We start from the raw sequence: 16,908 nt of genomic DNA, 5'->3' as shown, positions 1-16,908 counted from the left end.
CAATCCTCACAGCACCAGAGGTAAAACCAAACGATGCACGCAGTTTTCAGAGTTTCGCTCTCCGTGTCCACCTCTTAGTGAGCATGCTGTTATCTTTGGAGGGACCCAGAGGGATGGAGTTGAACTGCTGCTCGCATGTGGATCGTTTGCTTAGTAAGCTGCCGAAGTACTTGCGAGATGGTTTCATAGAGTTTCTCCAGCTACAAGGGAAGCTCAACTCCCCCAGTATTAACCCGTACAACCTACAAGACTTCACAGGGTGGCTCGACATCAAAGCTCAGCAACAGAGATTGTCTAGTAGGTTAGTGCAACGCTATCAGTATGAAAGAGATCACAGTGGTTCAAAGGAGAAGAGTGCTGCTAAACAAAAAAGCCAAAGTACAGCCTTGTATCATGGTGCAGCACCCACTGAGGATAAAGCATTCCCCAGTCCTAAGGTGTCTTGGAAGAAGACCCCCCTCAAAGTCAACTGCCTTTTCTGTGGCAGTAAAGACCACTACATCACTCGATGCAGTAGTATTAAAGAACAGTCAGTGTCTGATCTTTGTAAGTGGATTTCAGAGGGGAAGCGCTGCTGGAAATGTGCCCGTTCCCATGCGCATGAGACCTGTAATCTGAAGAAACCCTGCAGTGACTGTGGTGGTATTCACCTTCAAGTGCTTCATGGCGTTGCCCGAAGTCGTGCAACTGATACATCATCAGCTTCCTTGGAGAGCCGCATCTACCTCTTGCCATCCATTGCATCTGGCAGAGTCCTTCTGAAAGTGGTGCCTGTGCTGCTGCACCACAAATCAAAGACAATAGAGACTTATGCAATATTAGATGACGGAGCTCAGCGCACCATGATCCTACCTACTGCTGTCCAACAGCTCCAGCTTGAAGGTGAACCTGAGACTCTAGCACTTCGTACAGTCCGACCGGACACCACTCACCTCAATGGCTCAAAAGTCACCTTCGATATCTCTCAACGAGGTAAACCAGAGAAACGCTATCAAGTGTTTGGAGCATTCACAGCTTCTGGCATTGATCTGGTGGAACAGTCATACCCAGTTCAGACTCTTCAGAGACGGTATGCACATCTAAGAGGAGTTCCACTACAGCCATTTCACAAGGTACGTCCGCTGGTGCTCATAGGTTCAGACCAAGTTCATCTTATCACTGCTAAAGAGCCTATTCGTCAAGGCACCAAAGGGGGACCCGTGGCAGTTTGTACAGCTCTCGGCTGGGCACTTCAAGGGGCGGAAATGAGTACTACCGGCCGAGGACCAGTGCAGCAGTGTTTCTTCGTTTCCACCGACCACCCAGATGATCTTCTTTACAGAAATGTGGAGCGGTTATGGCAACTGGATGTGCTGCCCTTTCGCAACGAGAAACTGGTTGTCCGGTCTAGGCAAGACAAAGAGGCCATGCAGTTGCTTGAGTCTCAAACTCAGCGAGTCAATGTCAAGGGAGTACAGCGTTACGCCACCCCTCTTCTGTGGAACTCAGGTGCTCCAGAACTTAAGGGCTCCATGCAATCCGTCCTTGCAAATCTGAGGAACACTGAAAGGAGACTCCAGAAGGACCCTGACAAGGCCTCAATCTATTCAGGAGAGATTGCCAAACTCATCGAGGCAGGTTACGTAGTCAAGCTCAACCAAACGGAAGCGACACAAACAGAGGCATGGTACCTGCCCCATCATCTCGTGAGTCATAACAATAAGCAACGACTGGTGTTCGACTGTTCTTTCAGATACCATGGTCAGTCCTTGAATGATCAGCTCCTCCCAGGTCCCACACTTGGACCATCGCTGTTAGGAGTACTCCTGAGATTCAGACAGCATCCTGTGGCAGTAAGCTCAGATATCAAGGGCATGTTCCATCAGGTCCGTCTGTTGTCGAAGGACAGGCCCTTTCTCCGTTTCATTTGGAGAGATTTGCAGAGTGAAAACCTTCCAGATGTATATGAGTGGCAGGTTCTGCCATTCGGCACGACAAGCAGTCCATGCTGTGCAATCTTTGCTCTGCAACACCATACTTGCAATTCTGAAGCCAAATATCCAGGGCTACAACAGCTAGTCCACCAAAGCTTCTATGTGGATAACTGCCTGACAAGCTTCCCTACTGTCTCAGCAGCCAAGCAAACTGTGGATCAGTTACGCAGCATGTTAGCAGAAGGAGGGTTCGACCTAAGACAGTGGGCTAGCAGTCATCCAACGGTGGTAGCTCATCTTCCGACGGAAGCCCAGTCATCAGCCACAGAGCAGTGGTTAGTGCAAAACCGTGTTGACCTTATGGAGCCCACATTAGGCCTCAGGTGGAATTGCGCAGCTGATACCCTCGGCTACCATTATCGGCTCATTGAGCATGCAGAACTGACTATGAGAGCTGCTTACCAGGTGTTGGCTTCCCAATATGATCCACTGGGGTTCATACTACCCTTTACCACCAGAGCAAAGGTGATCATCCAACAGTTATGGGCTAAAAAGAGAGACTGGGATGACCCAGATCTACCACCAAACCTTCAGGCCGCCTGGACCGACTGGGAAAGCGAGCTAAAACAACTCAGTGCAGTTTCCATTCCTCGCTGTTACACACCAGCCTCTACAACTGCAGCAGAACAGCACAGATCCCTTCATGTGTTCTGCGACGCCTCTGAAAGAGCATACGGGGCAGTGGCATATTTGGCTGTTCAAACCAGTGGTGACATTCATGTTTCCTTCATAATGGCCAGATCACGGGTTGCTCCTAAGAGGCAGCAGTCTATACCTCGCCTGGAGCTTTGCGCTGCCTTGGCTGGAGCTCAGCTGGCCAAACTGGTGAGGGATGAGCTGACACTCTCCATTAGTGAGACAATTCTGTGGACGGACTCCATGACTGTGCTAGAGTGGATTCAGTCAGACTCCTGCCGGTACAAGGTGTTCGTTGGGACACGAGTCACCGAGATCCAAGAATTAACAGACCACAGCTCATGGAGATATGTTAATACGCAGGATAACCCAGCTGATGACATTACGAGAGGTAAAACCCTCCAAAGTTTGGCCGAGCCCAGTCGATGGAGTCAAGGGCCTCCATTCTTGAAACAGAACCCAGAGCACTGGCCTAAAAGACCTGAAGTTGCACAGTCAGAAGTAGTTTCCGAATTGAAAGGCCTAACCTGCTACTCCGTAATGGCAGTTGTAACAGAGTCCAACCTCCCCGATGTTACGCAATTCAAGACCTGGCGAGAGTTAGTGGGGGCAACTCTGCGAGCCTGTCAAGGGGCAGCCGCATCGAATAGTGTAATAATGACTAACAGGGAGGCGGAAGCTGTCCTGCTGAGGGAATGTCAAGCTCAGAGCTTCCCGGAAGAGGTAGCTGCCCTTAGAGCACAGAAATTGATTCCTGTGCACAGTCGATTAGTTAACCTCGCTCCAGAGTGGGACCCCCTGACCAACATGATACGAGTTGGGGGGCGTCTAAGAAGGCTGGCAAACTCAGACCCAGAACAAATCCATCCCATTGTATTGGACCCAAGACACGCAGTAACAAAGCTCCTTATTCAAGAATTTGATGAGCGTCTGTTACATCCGGGAGCTGAGAGAGTCTACGCTGAGGTACGGAGGCAGTACTGGATTCTCAGAGGACGTCAGGCTATCAAGCACCATCAACTCCATTGTCAGTCCTGTCAGCGCTGGAGAGTGCAGCCAAAGGTACCTCAAATGGCAGATTTGCCACCAGAACGCCTCCGTCTGCTCTGTCCACCCTTTTATTCAACGGGTGTTGACTGCTTTGGCCCATACCTGGTCAAAATAGGAAGGCGGAATGAGAAACGCTGGGGCCTGATCTTCAAATGTCTCACAACAAGGGCAGCTCACATCGAGCTTCTTAATTCGATGGATGTTGATGCCTTCCTCCTTGCACTCCGCCGGCTCATAGCCAGAAGAGGTCAACCCCGCGAGATTCGCTCAGATTGTGGCACCAACTTCCGCGGGGCAGAAAGAGAGCTACGGGAAGCCTTCTTAAGCATGGAGTCAGAACTCCAAATCCGTCTTGCAGACCACCAAATTGAGTTCAAGCTTAACCCGCCCAGCGCTCCACATTTTGGCGGAATATGGGAGCGCGAGGTCCGCTCTATAAAAAATGCTCTTCAGGTAGCCGTTGGTAACCAAGCAGTCACAGAGGATGTTCTGTCCACAATCCTAGTGGAAGTGGAGGGGATTCTCAATTCAAAACCTCTGGGATACGCCTCAACAGATGTCGCCGACATCGATCCAATTACTCCTAACCTTCTCCTTATGGGGCGGCGGGATGCATCTCTCCCTCAGGTGGCGTATGCTCCAGGAGACATGGGGCGGCGGAGGTGGCGTCACTGTCAAAACATGGCGGACCAATTCTGGATACAGTTCACCAGAAACTACTTGCCTACGCTTCAGACCAGGCAGAAGTGGCATAAAGCGTCAGAAAACCTGGAGGTCGACTCTGTTGTACTGATTGTGGATCCGCAACTCCCAAGAGCTCAGTGGCCCATAGGTAGAGTTCGGAAGACATTGCCTAGCAGTGATGGATGTGTGCGAACTGTTGAAGTTGTCATTGACGGTAAAGCTTACATTAGACCAGTTGCTCGCTTGATACAGTTGCCTGCTCTAGAAGGTAACCCCAAAGACATTTAGAGAATTCCCTTGATTACCCATTTGCTACTCAAATGTGGGGGCGGCTGTTGTGAATTCTGTCGCTTTAAATATTAAGTTGGTTGCGTGTGTGATATTTTAAGTTGCCTTGTAAGCAAATAACGTAGTGCAGCGTTCTCAGCACATACGGACTCAGCGTAATTGGCTATTCACTAAGCTACTCCAGTTGAGCGGTCATATCGCGTGCACGCATTCATGTGCAGTGTTTATGTGCAAGAGAAAGTTTATGACAAAGTAAGTTCTCCTTTCTGTATGTTGTGAATAACAGATTGTCATACTGTATCCCAACTGCGCTAATTTAGACCATGTTTGTGGTGTGGTTGATGTTTAGCGATCTGTCTGAGTGTAATTTGATACTGCTTAACGAGCGGATTATCCCGCTAGCAGCGCGGCTCGTATTGTTCATGTTTAGCCTACTAGTTATTACTTTGAAGTGAATTTCTCCGTGGATAATATCTTTCACTGGTTGTCATTTATTACTGCCTGTATTACTGAGACAGTCCAATTTCTATAATCCACATTTTGGTGTTTGTCAATTTATTATGCAGTTTATTACAGACTCATACTAATATATTTCTCGATTTATATTTCATGCATCAGTGCACTTTACAGATATGTTTATATTTGGGTTTGCAATCTCTTAAGTTGTTGAATAATTTTAGACTGTGAATATTTATTTCTGTTATATTATTTGTTTCAGAGACTACCTCAAGTACACTATTATGTGTATATGGTCACTCTTGTGCAATAAACAGTTAAACTCTATCTGATGACTCCGACTCCCTGACCAGAGTTCTGCAGCGGTCAATAATATAATCCACCAGTTTCAGTGGGGCAAACCCCAACAGAACCCATTAACACTCATCTTTAAAACATACAGTATTCCATCTCAACTTCAAAGGGTGTGTCTTGTTACTGGTTTCCAGAAGAACATTTTGATGGTGGTTTTAGCCACAGAACTATAATAGAACTCATATTATTGAAAATTAAACCAATACATCATTTAGTTTCAAATAAATACAATCTTCTATTTTAGCTTCAAAGTCTGTGGCTTGTTACAGATTTTCTTACGCGAATCAGAAACAAAACACACCTTTTGAAGTTGAAATAGAAGACTTTATTGATTTTAAAATAATGTATAACTTTGAGTGTCACACTGGTTCAGAACAGCTGCAGTATCTTCCTCTAGGGGGCAGTAACACTGGAGACTCAATGGAAGGCTGCACAAGCGATTCTTGAAAGTCAATAGCGTGACTTCTCCGTCGCTTTTGACAATGAAAACTGCTGCAAAATATCATTTATTAAATCTGTAACAAGACACAGCCTTTGTAGCTGAGATAGAAGACTATTTATTTGAAACTAAATTATATGTTGGTTTCATTTTCAATAATATGAGTTCCATTATAGTTCTGTGGCTAAAACCACCATCAAAATGTTCTTCTAGAAACCAGTAACAAGACACACCCTTTAGATTTGAGAAAGAACACTGCAAGCATTTTACATGAATTTATTAACAGATCTGAATTTAGTTCAATAGCATGTATCCTGAATCACAAATGAGAGTAAAACCTGCATGAAAGTGATCGTTTAAGACACAGCCTTTGAAGTTGAGATGGAAAACTGAATAAATGAATTTATTAAAATATTTTGAATGTCAAACTGACTCAAAACATCTTCCTCTAGGGGGCAGTAACACTGGAGACTCTTTGAAAGGTTTTAAAAATTGATTCTTGAAAGTCAATAGCGTGACTTCTGCATCACTTTTGACAATGAAAACTACTGCAAAATGTTCTTAAAGAAATCTGTAACAAGACACAACCTTGTGTTGCTAAAATAGAAGACTGTATTTATTTGAAACTAAATGATGTGTTGGTTTCATTTTCAATAATTTGAGTTCTATTATAGTTCTGTGGCTAAAACCACCATCAAAATGTTTGTCGAATCTGTCAGCAACCATAGTGCTCTGCATCACCATGTCACACTCGGGTCATATAATACCCAGCTTCTTCTAAGATTTATTGCAAATCTAAGAGATAATTTATTTGAGCAGCAGGTTCAAGAGCTAAATGAGAATCCCATTCCCACCAATGTGATAGTGTGGGACAATGTCAGTTTTCAGCGAGCTGCTCAGGTAAGGGAATGGTTTAACATCAATGGGCAGTTTATGAACCTGCTCCTCCCTCCATACTCGCCTTTGCTGAATCCGATTGAGGAGTTTTTCTCGTCTTGGAGATGGAAGGTTTATGATAGACAACCCTACACAAGAGTAAATCTGCTGCAAGCCATGGATTTAGCCTGTGGTGATATAGGTGAGGAATCATGTCAGGGCTGGATACGGCACACAAGAGACTTCTTCCCCCGTTGCCTCAGGAGGGACAATATTACTTGTGACATCAATGAAGTGCTCTGGCCTGACCCAGCCCAAAGACGAGAAGCACATTGATCGTCACATGTTTACTCCTTTGATTTTTGATTTTATATTACAGTACATTGTAGGCTGTATACTGTACAATAAACAAATTGTTTGGCCCTGAACATTGTGCTTTCCATTTGTGAACAGTACTGACTGATCTATAGATTTTGAATGGTCGCAGGTTCAAAGAACAATAATTACAATATCACAGAGACCAAGGACAAGTTTATGAGATGCAGGGTACAGTACTGTAAAAATAGGGATAGAAGGAGAAAGAACCAAAAAACAACAAGCAAAGAGCAAAGCAGAGTCATTTCTGATACATTTTTAGCTACTATGGTACAATGTGTTTTCATTCATCAAAAGACAAATGACAGAAAAATATGAACTTTGTTTTGAGATTAAAATTGTTTATTTGTATAGCGCTTTTTACGATACAAATCATTACAAAGCAACTTTACAGAAAATCAAGTTTCTACAATATTTAGTTGTAGCTTATAAGTGGTGACTGTCAGTTTGTGCACGTATGACAGGATTTTTAGAAAAATTAATACAAGACGTAGTCAGCCAGACGATGAACATTATTAGCAGCAATTATTCTATGATGCAGTCACACTTGTAGCAATAATTGTTAGTTGTGTTGTTGATTCAGGGTCAGCATCATCTGGGGTCCTCTGAGGGTCAGCATCATCTCTTCTCAGGTGTTCTGGATCCAGACTGGAGCTTGTGTAAATCCTAGTTACCACGGGATGAAGATCCCAGCAGAAACAGAGAAACAAATAGAGACATCATTAGCATAGCTGCTGATCCAGCAAAGTAAAATTAATTAGTTTAACCCAAGCTAAAGAATAATGTGTTTTATATGATGTGATGCTCTTTTTGTGAAGATTGTTACATAAAATGCTCTTACTGTTTCTTTTCTTCACCCAATAGCTTAGGACAGACCAGCCTGTGATCTCCTAAGACACCCAGATTCAGCCCTGGTCACGATCTGTCCCACACCTGTGTCTCATCACAGTCCATCACCAGTGTCTGCAACCTGCCTACTGCCAATATTATGGATTTCTGTTCTGGAGAGAGATGCCATTCACAACATAATCTCTACACGATATCAAACTCAAATAATTTAGTCTTGCCTAACAGTTTCCCTGATTTGTAGCATGGTCTGGCCTACCTTTGTCCATTCAGTTGTTAAAATGTTTTTAATATTTGTATTGAATATATCTCAAGTTTATTATTTAAAAGCAAATTGACTTAATCTTTCCCTAGAAGAGATAATAGGTGTGTTAGACTTGAAGCAGTGCTGTGCAGACCGATCGAAGTATGACATCACGGTACCATGAGAGCAATAAGACAGCTTCATATACTTTCTCTCACGCTACTTTGTCATACTTTAAGCGCTGCTGCGCAGACCAATTGAGGTTGAACATATCTGAAGTGTAAACTCTCACGGTCAGTTCTGGGTCTTGTGCAGTAATATGATGAGCAGGTGTTTAGTGTCATCACCTTACATTATTGAAATGCTATATTGACCTGGATTCAGGTTTAAAACTGGGAAAGAAGAAATGAAGTGTCATTAATGTTGTGAAGCTGCATAACATCTGTTCAGATGAACATTTGTGTAGTCTGTTTCCTCCTGAGGTTTCTACCTTGTAGAGTTAAATATCTAAAAAAGAGTGTCTTTGTAACCATTCTCAATAGATACTGAAAGCATTTTAATGGTGCTTCTAAATAAAATATGAAATGTAATATGTGAGGTAAGCCATGGCTGGGTGTACATTCCACAATTTTAATATATGCTGTGGAGGTAAAGAACTACATGAACTGAAGCCATGAATCACCCCTTAATTATAATAATCGGGGTGATCAGTTCTGTCAAATTCAACACTGATCCAACAGCCCTGTCTTTAATTAAGCAGTGCTCCTGAAGAGCACAAATAGCAGGTTCAGTAGTGTTTGAGAAGGCTTGAAGCTGAACTTTCCAGGAAGTTATATAGTTATGTAGACAGGTAAGTGTTGATGTGACTAATGTCCGCTCCGAATTCCCGAAATGACTCAAATGATTCGCGAACTATCGAACTGATTCAAATGATTCGCGAACCCGCCACGAACCCCCGAAATGACTCAAATGATTCGCGAACCCACTTTGAACTCTCGAACTGACTCAAATGATTCGCGAACCCGCTACGAACCCCGAAATGACTCAAATGATTCGCGAACCCACTTTGAACTCCCGAACTAACTCAAATGATTCGCGAACCCACTTTGAACTCCAGAACTGACTCAAATGATTCGCGAACCCGCTTTGAACTCCCGAACTGACTCAAATGATTCGCGAACCCGCTACGAACCCCCGAAATGACTCAAATGATTCGCGAACCCACTTTAAACTCCCGAACTGACTCAAATGATTCGTGAACCCACTTTGAACTCCCGAACTGACTCAAATGATTCGCGAACCCGCTACGAACTCTCGAACTGATTCAAATGATTCGCGAACCGCGCTACGAACTCTCGAACTGATTCAAATGATTCGCGAACCCGCTAAGAACTCTCGAACTGATTCAAATGATTCGCGAACCGCGCTACGAACTCTCGAACTGATTCAAATGATTCGCGAACCCGCTAAGAACTCTCGAACTGATTCAAATGATTCGCAAACCCGCTAAGAACTCCCGAACTGACTCAAATGATTCGCGAACCCGCTACGAACTCTCGAACTGATTCAAATGATTCGCGAACCGCGCTACGAATTCTCGAACTGATTCAAATGATTCGCGAACCCGCTAAGAACTCTCGAACTGACTCAAATGATTCGCGAACCCGCTACGAACTCTCGAACTGATTCAAATGATTCGCGAACCGCGCTACGAACTCTCGAACTGATTCAAATGATTCGCGAACCCGCTAAGAACTCTCGAACTGATTCAAATGATTCGCGAACCGCGCTACGAACTCTCGAACTGATTCAAATGATTCGCGAACCCGCTAAGAACTCTCGAACTGATTCAAATGATTCGCGAACCCGCTAAGAACTCTCAAACTGATTCAAATGATTCGCAAACCCGCTAAGAACTCTCGAACTGACTCAAATGATTCGCGAACCCGCTACGAACTCTCGAACTGATTCAAATGATCCGCGAAGCCGCTCCGAACTCCCGAACTGACTCAAATGATTCACGAACCCGCTACGAACTCCCGAAATGACTCAAGTGATTCGTGAACCCGCTACGATCTCCCGAAATGACTCAAATGATTTGCGAACCCGCTTTGAACTCCCGAACTGACTCAAATGATTCGCGAACCCACTACGAACTATCGAACTGACTCAAATGATTCGCGAACCCGCTACGAACTCCCGAAATGACTCAAATGATTCGCGAACCCAATTTAAATTCCCGAAATGACTCAAATGATTCGCGAACTCTCGAACTGACTCAAATGACTCGCGAACCCGCTCCGAACTCTCGAACTGATTCAAATGATTCGCGAACCCGCTTTGAACTCTCGAACTGACTCAAATGATTCGCGAACCCCGAACTGATTCAAATGATTCACGCTCCCAACTCCCGAACTGACTCAAATGATTTGCAAACCCACTTTGAATTCCCAAACTGACTCAAATGAATCACGCTCTGAACTCCCGAACTGACTCAAATGATTCACAATCCGATGTTCCCATCCAAATCAAATGATACCGCCAGTGCTACTATTGGCTTAGTTCTCTAATTTCATTACATTTACTGAAATTAAGGTACGAAAAGTATGTTGTTAAATAAAATATCAATATTTCCATTCCGAACTGCTTTCCACGTCGAAACATCCACGAACATAACCAGGTGAGCAGATCACTCTCTCACTATTTGATTGCTCTAGTCTTTATCCACTCATCATCATCATCCACCAATCAGAACACACGAGAACTCTTTGACCACAGCTGCTGTGCTTCTAAAGCTCTTGCAGCAGCTCAACACTGGTTTTCAACACTCACCCCAGAAGCAGTCATAGATTATCAAAGAAAAAGGGCTTATGTTAAAAAGATTATTAAAAGTACAAAAAGGACAGCATGGCAAAATTTTTGTGATACAATAGGGAGAGAAACCGAAATAAATGCAGTCTGGCATATGATTAAAAAGATGAATGGAATTGACAGCTTTAAAAAAATACCTGTAATGGAGGAAAATGGGAATGTAGCTATCACAGATAAAGATAAGGCTATTATGTTGGCTCAAGCATTTGCTAAAGCTCATAGCATTGAAAATTTAGATGATACATTTTTAACAAGACGACAACAAATTAAGAATATCTATGGAGATTCTTGCAAGAAAAAGCAAGATTTTAATAATATTTTGGATGATGAGTTTAGTTATTTTGAATTAAATACAGCAATCAATAACTCAAAGAGTACCACACCAGGAAGAGATATGATAAGTTATAGAATCTTAAAGAAATTATCACCAAAAGCATTAGAAGCACCATTGGACTCATATAATTATATATGGAATGAGGGTCTCCTTCCTAAACAATGGAAAAAGGCAATTGTGCTCCCTCTAGCTAAGCCTGGTAAAGATATAACAAAATCTAGTAGTTATAGACCCATCGCTCTTACCTCTACACTATGTAAAGTAATGGAAAAAATGATTGTGAGGCGAATGAATTACATTTTGGAGAAAAGGGAATTGTTATCAACATTCCAAAGTGGTTTTAGGAAAAGTAGGTCTACAGCAGATGCTTTAGTATTGTTTGAAAATGAAGTTAAAAAAGCTTTTGTAATGAAAGAGTACATGATTGCAGTCTTCTTTGACATTGAAAAGGCTTATGACACTTTGTGGAGGGAAAGTTTGCTAATTAAACTGAATAAAATTGGAATAGGTGGCAAACTTTATAATTGGGTTTTAGATTTTTTATTTGAACGCACTTTTCAGGTGAAAATTGGGGAAGAAATATCAGCTCCTTATAACATTTTAAATGGAACTCCACAGGGTAGTGCAATTAGCCCATTATTGTTTAATTCAATGATGTTTTTGATAAAGTTAATAAACCAGGAATAGGATTGGCTCTTTATGCAGATGACGGAGCATTATGGAAGAGAGGCCGTAATATAAAAAATGTGGTTAAAGGCATTCAGGAGTCAATTAAACAAGTAGAAGAATGGTCATTGGATTGGGGTCTAAAGTTTTCAGTCTCAAAAACACAATATATGTTATTCACAAAAAACAAGAGGAATGAACATTTAGAACTGAAGTTGTATGATCAAATATTGGAAAGAGTACCTATTTTTAAATATCTTGGATTATGGTTTGATGGAAAATTAACATGGAAATGTCATATCAGTAAAATTGAGTCAAAGTGTAAAATGATCTTAAATTGCATGCGTACGGTTGCTAGTCACAATTGGGGAGCTAGTCGTAGTGCATTGTTGTGCATGTATCAAGCACTGATTCGTTCTTGCTTTGATTATGGATGTATTGTATATGGTTCGGCATTCAAGTCTTTACAGAAAAAATTAGATATAATTCAATCCAACGCACTAAGAATATGTTGTGGAGCAGTTAAAACATCCCCTGTAGATGCAATTGGAGTAGAAATGGGAGAGATGCCTCTAGATATTAGAAGGGAAAAACTGGCAATTACATACTGGGTAAATCTTCAGCAATCAGCAAATAATCACCTTACTCGCAAAGTATTGGAGGAGTGCTGGGAATACTCATTTGATGGAGGACACAGTTTTGGATGGAAGAGCAGAGTATGGGCTAAGGAATGTTGCATGGACAATAAGATCTTCTGTCCCAGTATACCACTTACTGATACTCCACCATGGAAAGTCCCTGAACCGCTTGTAGATTTGAGTTTACTAGACAAGCCCAAAGAAGAGTACATTGGAAATGAATAACACATTTTATTCAGTATTACAAATATTTACAGATGGTTCTAAGGAACCTATCAGTCAAAAGGTTGGATTATATATTCCACAATTTAAAAAACAGATTAGTTTGAGGTTGACTGATGAGATGTCTGTGTACACTGCAGAGTTAACAGCTATAATAATAGGACTACAGTGGGTCGAACAAGTCAGACCAAATAAAGTGGTAATATGTTCAGATTCTTTTTCAGCTTTAATTAGTATAGTACATGCAAGATCAGACAGAGATGATTTATTAATGGAAGTATATTTATCACTATACAGACTGAAAGAGGCTGGAATAGTGGTGTATTTCTGTTGGGTACCAGCACACATTGGGGTATCTGGTAATGAAGTTGCTGATAAACTAGCAAAAAAGCACTAGACAAGAGGGAGGTGGATGTTAAAGTACCTATGGGGAAAAAGGGGGCAAAATCGATTTTAAAGAGAAAGTTAATGAATAAGTGGCAAATTAGATGGGACCGTAGTAGCACAGGGAGATGGTGTTATAGTATCACACAGACAGTAGGGAAGATACATTGTCAGGGAAGAAATAGAAAAGAAGAAGTATTGCTGTCTAGGTTAAGATTGGGACATACAGGGTTAAACTCAACACTGGCAATAATGGGGTTACATGAAAATGGATTATGTGATGTGTGTGGTGTATCTGAAAATGTATGTCATGTATTATTTATTTGTAGTAAGTATAATATTTTCCGGGATGTATTGTTCAGTCATCTGAAGAATGGAGAGGATAGAATGAAGAATGAGGATATTTTAGGAAAAGGTTTAATGGATAGACCGATATATAGAGCACTAATTACGTTTATATATGATTCAGGTTTGTGATTTAGAATATGATATACTTGAAATGTTGAACCTGCCATGGGGGCTGAGTGTGGACGGAGGAGCTGAACACGCAGCGCCGGATGAAGCTCAATGAAACCTCTATTGCAGGTATGATAAATAATGATGATGATGTATGTGGGATGATAGAGTAGGGTTCAACAAGGAAACATAGTTAATGGTCCATTTGTGAAAGAAGGAAGAGGAAATAGTTTTAAACCTCAGACTTATCACCCAAGGTTAATTTGCCATCCAACACAGTAGGTGGCGATAATGCTCCTTTGGAGTTAATCGCCATTAAACAAGAAGAAGAAGAAGAACAACACTGGTTTTCTCTGAGGTGGTCGGATCACATCAGATTGTGGTTAATCTTGCAGATCATGACTTATATCTACTCTTCCTCTCCCTGCAGTTTGGTAATATAAAGATTCCTCTTTTGAACTCCCACCTCTTCTGTGGGTTTTATTGTGCTGGGTCTGAATTTGGGCTCCTGGGGTCTCAAAAAAAGAAACATTTTCAATCTCCAAGGTGAACGTTATGACAACACCAGTGTTGTGCTAGTTACTAAGAAATAGTAACTAGTTACAGTTACTTAATTCAAAAAGTAACTCAATTACTTTGTTGATTATTTACACCAAAAAGTAATGCATTACTGTTAAAAGTAACTTTTTAGTTACTTTTTTAAAGAGCTGTTCCCATTAATGCGATTTTATGCGTTATGGTCTATATTGTGAATTGTAGAGATGCGGGACTTGAAAGTAAATCAACACAGGGTTAGTCTAAGAATAGTCTGCAGTGGTGAGAAACCAGGGGGGTATTCCAGAAAGCAGGTTATGTGACATACCTGGGTATGTTTAAGGGTAAGTTCGTGGATAACCTCAACGTTCGGTTCCAAAAACAGAGGTAACTTTCTGGGTATGTATGTAACCATAGCAACTGACTCTCTGAAGATAACCTGCTCGAGAGCAGTTATGTTTCAGTGTAACTTCGTTTCAGAAGGTTGGTGAGCATGGCGTGCCCTTTTGACGAGGATCCTGTGGACGTAGAAGCACAAATTATACGAGGTTTTTTTCGTCGGGAGAGGGTTATAACTAAGACCGCGTATTGATGTGTTTGCATACCCTAATGAATATTTAAATGAGCGTTATCGTTTTTCAAAAGATTCATTAGTTTATTTAACACGTCTTTTAAAACCGCATATCGCAAATGTGACAAACCGCGGCTCTGCGCTTAGCACAGAAAACATTCTGTGCATAGCACTTAGGTTTTTTGCGTCTGGCCATTTTTTGTACAGTGTGGGCGATTCAGAGCATGTGGGAAAGGCAACTGTGTGTAGAGCCGTTCGTACAGTGTGTCTGGCACTTAAACAGTTGTTACCCACGTTTGTACAGTTCCCTGGCCATAAACCTCTGCTTGTTATTAAAGACGAATTCCACAGAGTGGCAGGTTTGTCCTTTGTAGTAAAATATATGACGCATATTTAATATTTAGTCATATTATTAATATTTATACATGTATTCATTATGCACACACTTCATACTTCCATAACTTTCTGTTTCAGGGTTTCCAAATGTAATTGGGTGCATTGATGGCACTCACATTCCTATTAAAGCTCCATCAATAAATGAGGGAGACTATGTTAATAGGAAATCTATTCATAGTATCAATGTGCAGGTAACAACTTAATTTTTTCCCTTCTTAAAATCATCAAAGTCATTACTTTTTCCACTAACTATAGGTAATATGTGAGGCAACCCAAATCATCACCAATGTCGAGCAAAATGGCCAGGATCTGTGCATGATGCCAGAATTTTCCGCGAGTCATCATTATGCCAGACATTTCAGCAGGGTATGATTTGCTTTATACAATTTTTGTTTTTTCTATATTTGTGTTGTACACTTCAATCATTACAGGACAGTACAATGGTTACTTGCTGGGGGACAGAGGATACCCTTGTCTGCCCTATTTAATGACACCCTACCCTGAACCTAAGCCTGGACCACAGACATGGTTTAACCTGGCTCACAGCCGAACACGGGCCAAGGTGGAGATGACTGTAGGGATCCTCAAATCTCGGTTTCAGTGTCTGCGTGGGCTCCGGGTTAGTCCAGAGAGGGCATGAGACATTATTGTGGCTTATGTTGTGCTTCACAATATTGCCACTATAAGAGGAGAGAGCCACCCTCCTTGTATTGAGGAAGATGGCCCAGAGGAACACCGACAGATTTTAGAGGCCAACAGAGACGGAAGACTTTTGAGAGACAGGATTTGTCAAAATTACTTTTATTAGGTTTTTTTTGCACTGGTCTGCCAGGCAGTTTATTTCTTCATTTCCTGAAAAACAATAAAAGTACAATTCATTAAAATGTTTTTTTTTTTTTATATTGCTTTACACGATAGATAGATAGATAGATAGATAGATAGATAGATAGATAGATAGATAGATAGATAGATAGATAGATAGATAGATAGATAGATAGATAGATAGATAGATAGATAGAGACAGACACAGACAGACCACTTTTAACATGCAACAGATTAATATTCAGACAAGTTCTCACCTTAAGGCGATTCTCAAGTAATTCTATTTCAAGTGCTGTTTTTTTAATGAGGAGCCTTTTCTCTTCCATTTGAAGCTGTATAAGGTCCATCTCCATGTCACTTTTTCTTATTTGTTTTTGAAGATGGACCTTATACAGCTCCTTTGCTGGCAACTAAGGTGGAAAAATGTAATAAATGAGATTGTTTGGTCAGACAATAAAATTCAAATATGGACACAAGTTCTTACCCTGCTAAGATTGTGTGCTGAGGCTGAAGGACCCTCATCAGTGGGCAAATCCCTAGGTATGTACTATGAAAGGACAATGACTCTAATGCAAGAAGGGGCCATACATCATAATGGTATGCATCATACCTCAGTGGATCTACCAGCATTGTCCACTTCTGTCACAGCAGATGTGGTCTCTTCATCGTCATCATCATCTTCATCCTACAAGACAAATATTCAAGTATACATAATTTGGCAAAAAAATTAAATAAAAAACCTAAAAGTACCTGACAACAAATTTCTTTCTGGACAGTCCAATAATACAATCCG

General features: G+C 41.6%; 1 long non-coding RNA gene across 1 annotated transcript; it reads left to right on the top strand.

Moving 5' to 3' along the window:
• The first annotated feature begins 14,908 nt into the window (after nucleotides 1-14,908).
• On the top strand, nucleotides 14,909-15,966 carry LOC132125049 (uncharacterized). Its single transcript, XR_009426842.1, has 3 exons — nucleotides 14,909-15,484; nucleotides 15,549-15,659; nucleotides 15,725-15,966. It is a non-coding gene; the product is annotated as an uncharacterized LOC132125049 (long non-coding RNA).
• The last annotated feature ends 942 nt before the right edge of the window (nucleotides 15,967-16,908 follow it).

This window comes from Carassius carassius, chromosome 43 (genome assembly GCF_963082965.1).
Source record: "Carassius carassius chromosome 43, fCarCar2.1, whole genome shotgun sequence".
In the NCBI taxonomy this organism is placed as follows: domain Eukaryota; kingdom Metazoa; phylum Chordata; class Actinopteri; order Cypriniformes; family Cyprinidae; genus Carassius; species Carassius carassius.
This window is presented reverse-complemented; position numbering and strand designations above follow the sequence as displayed.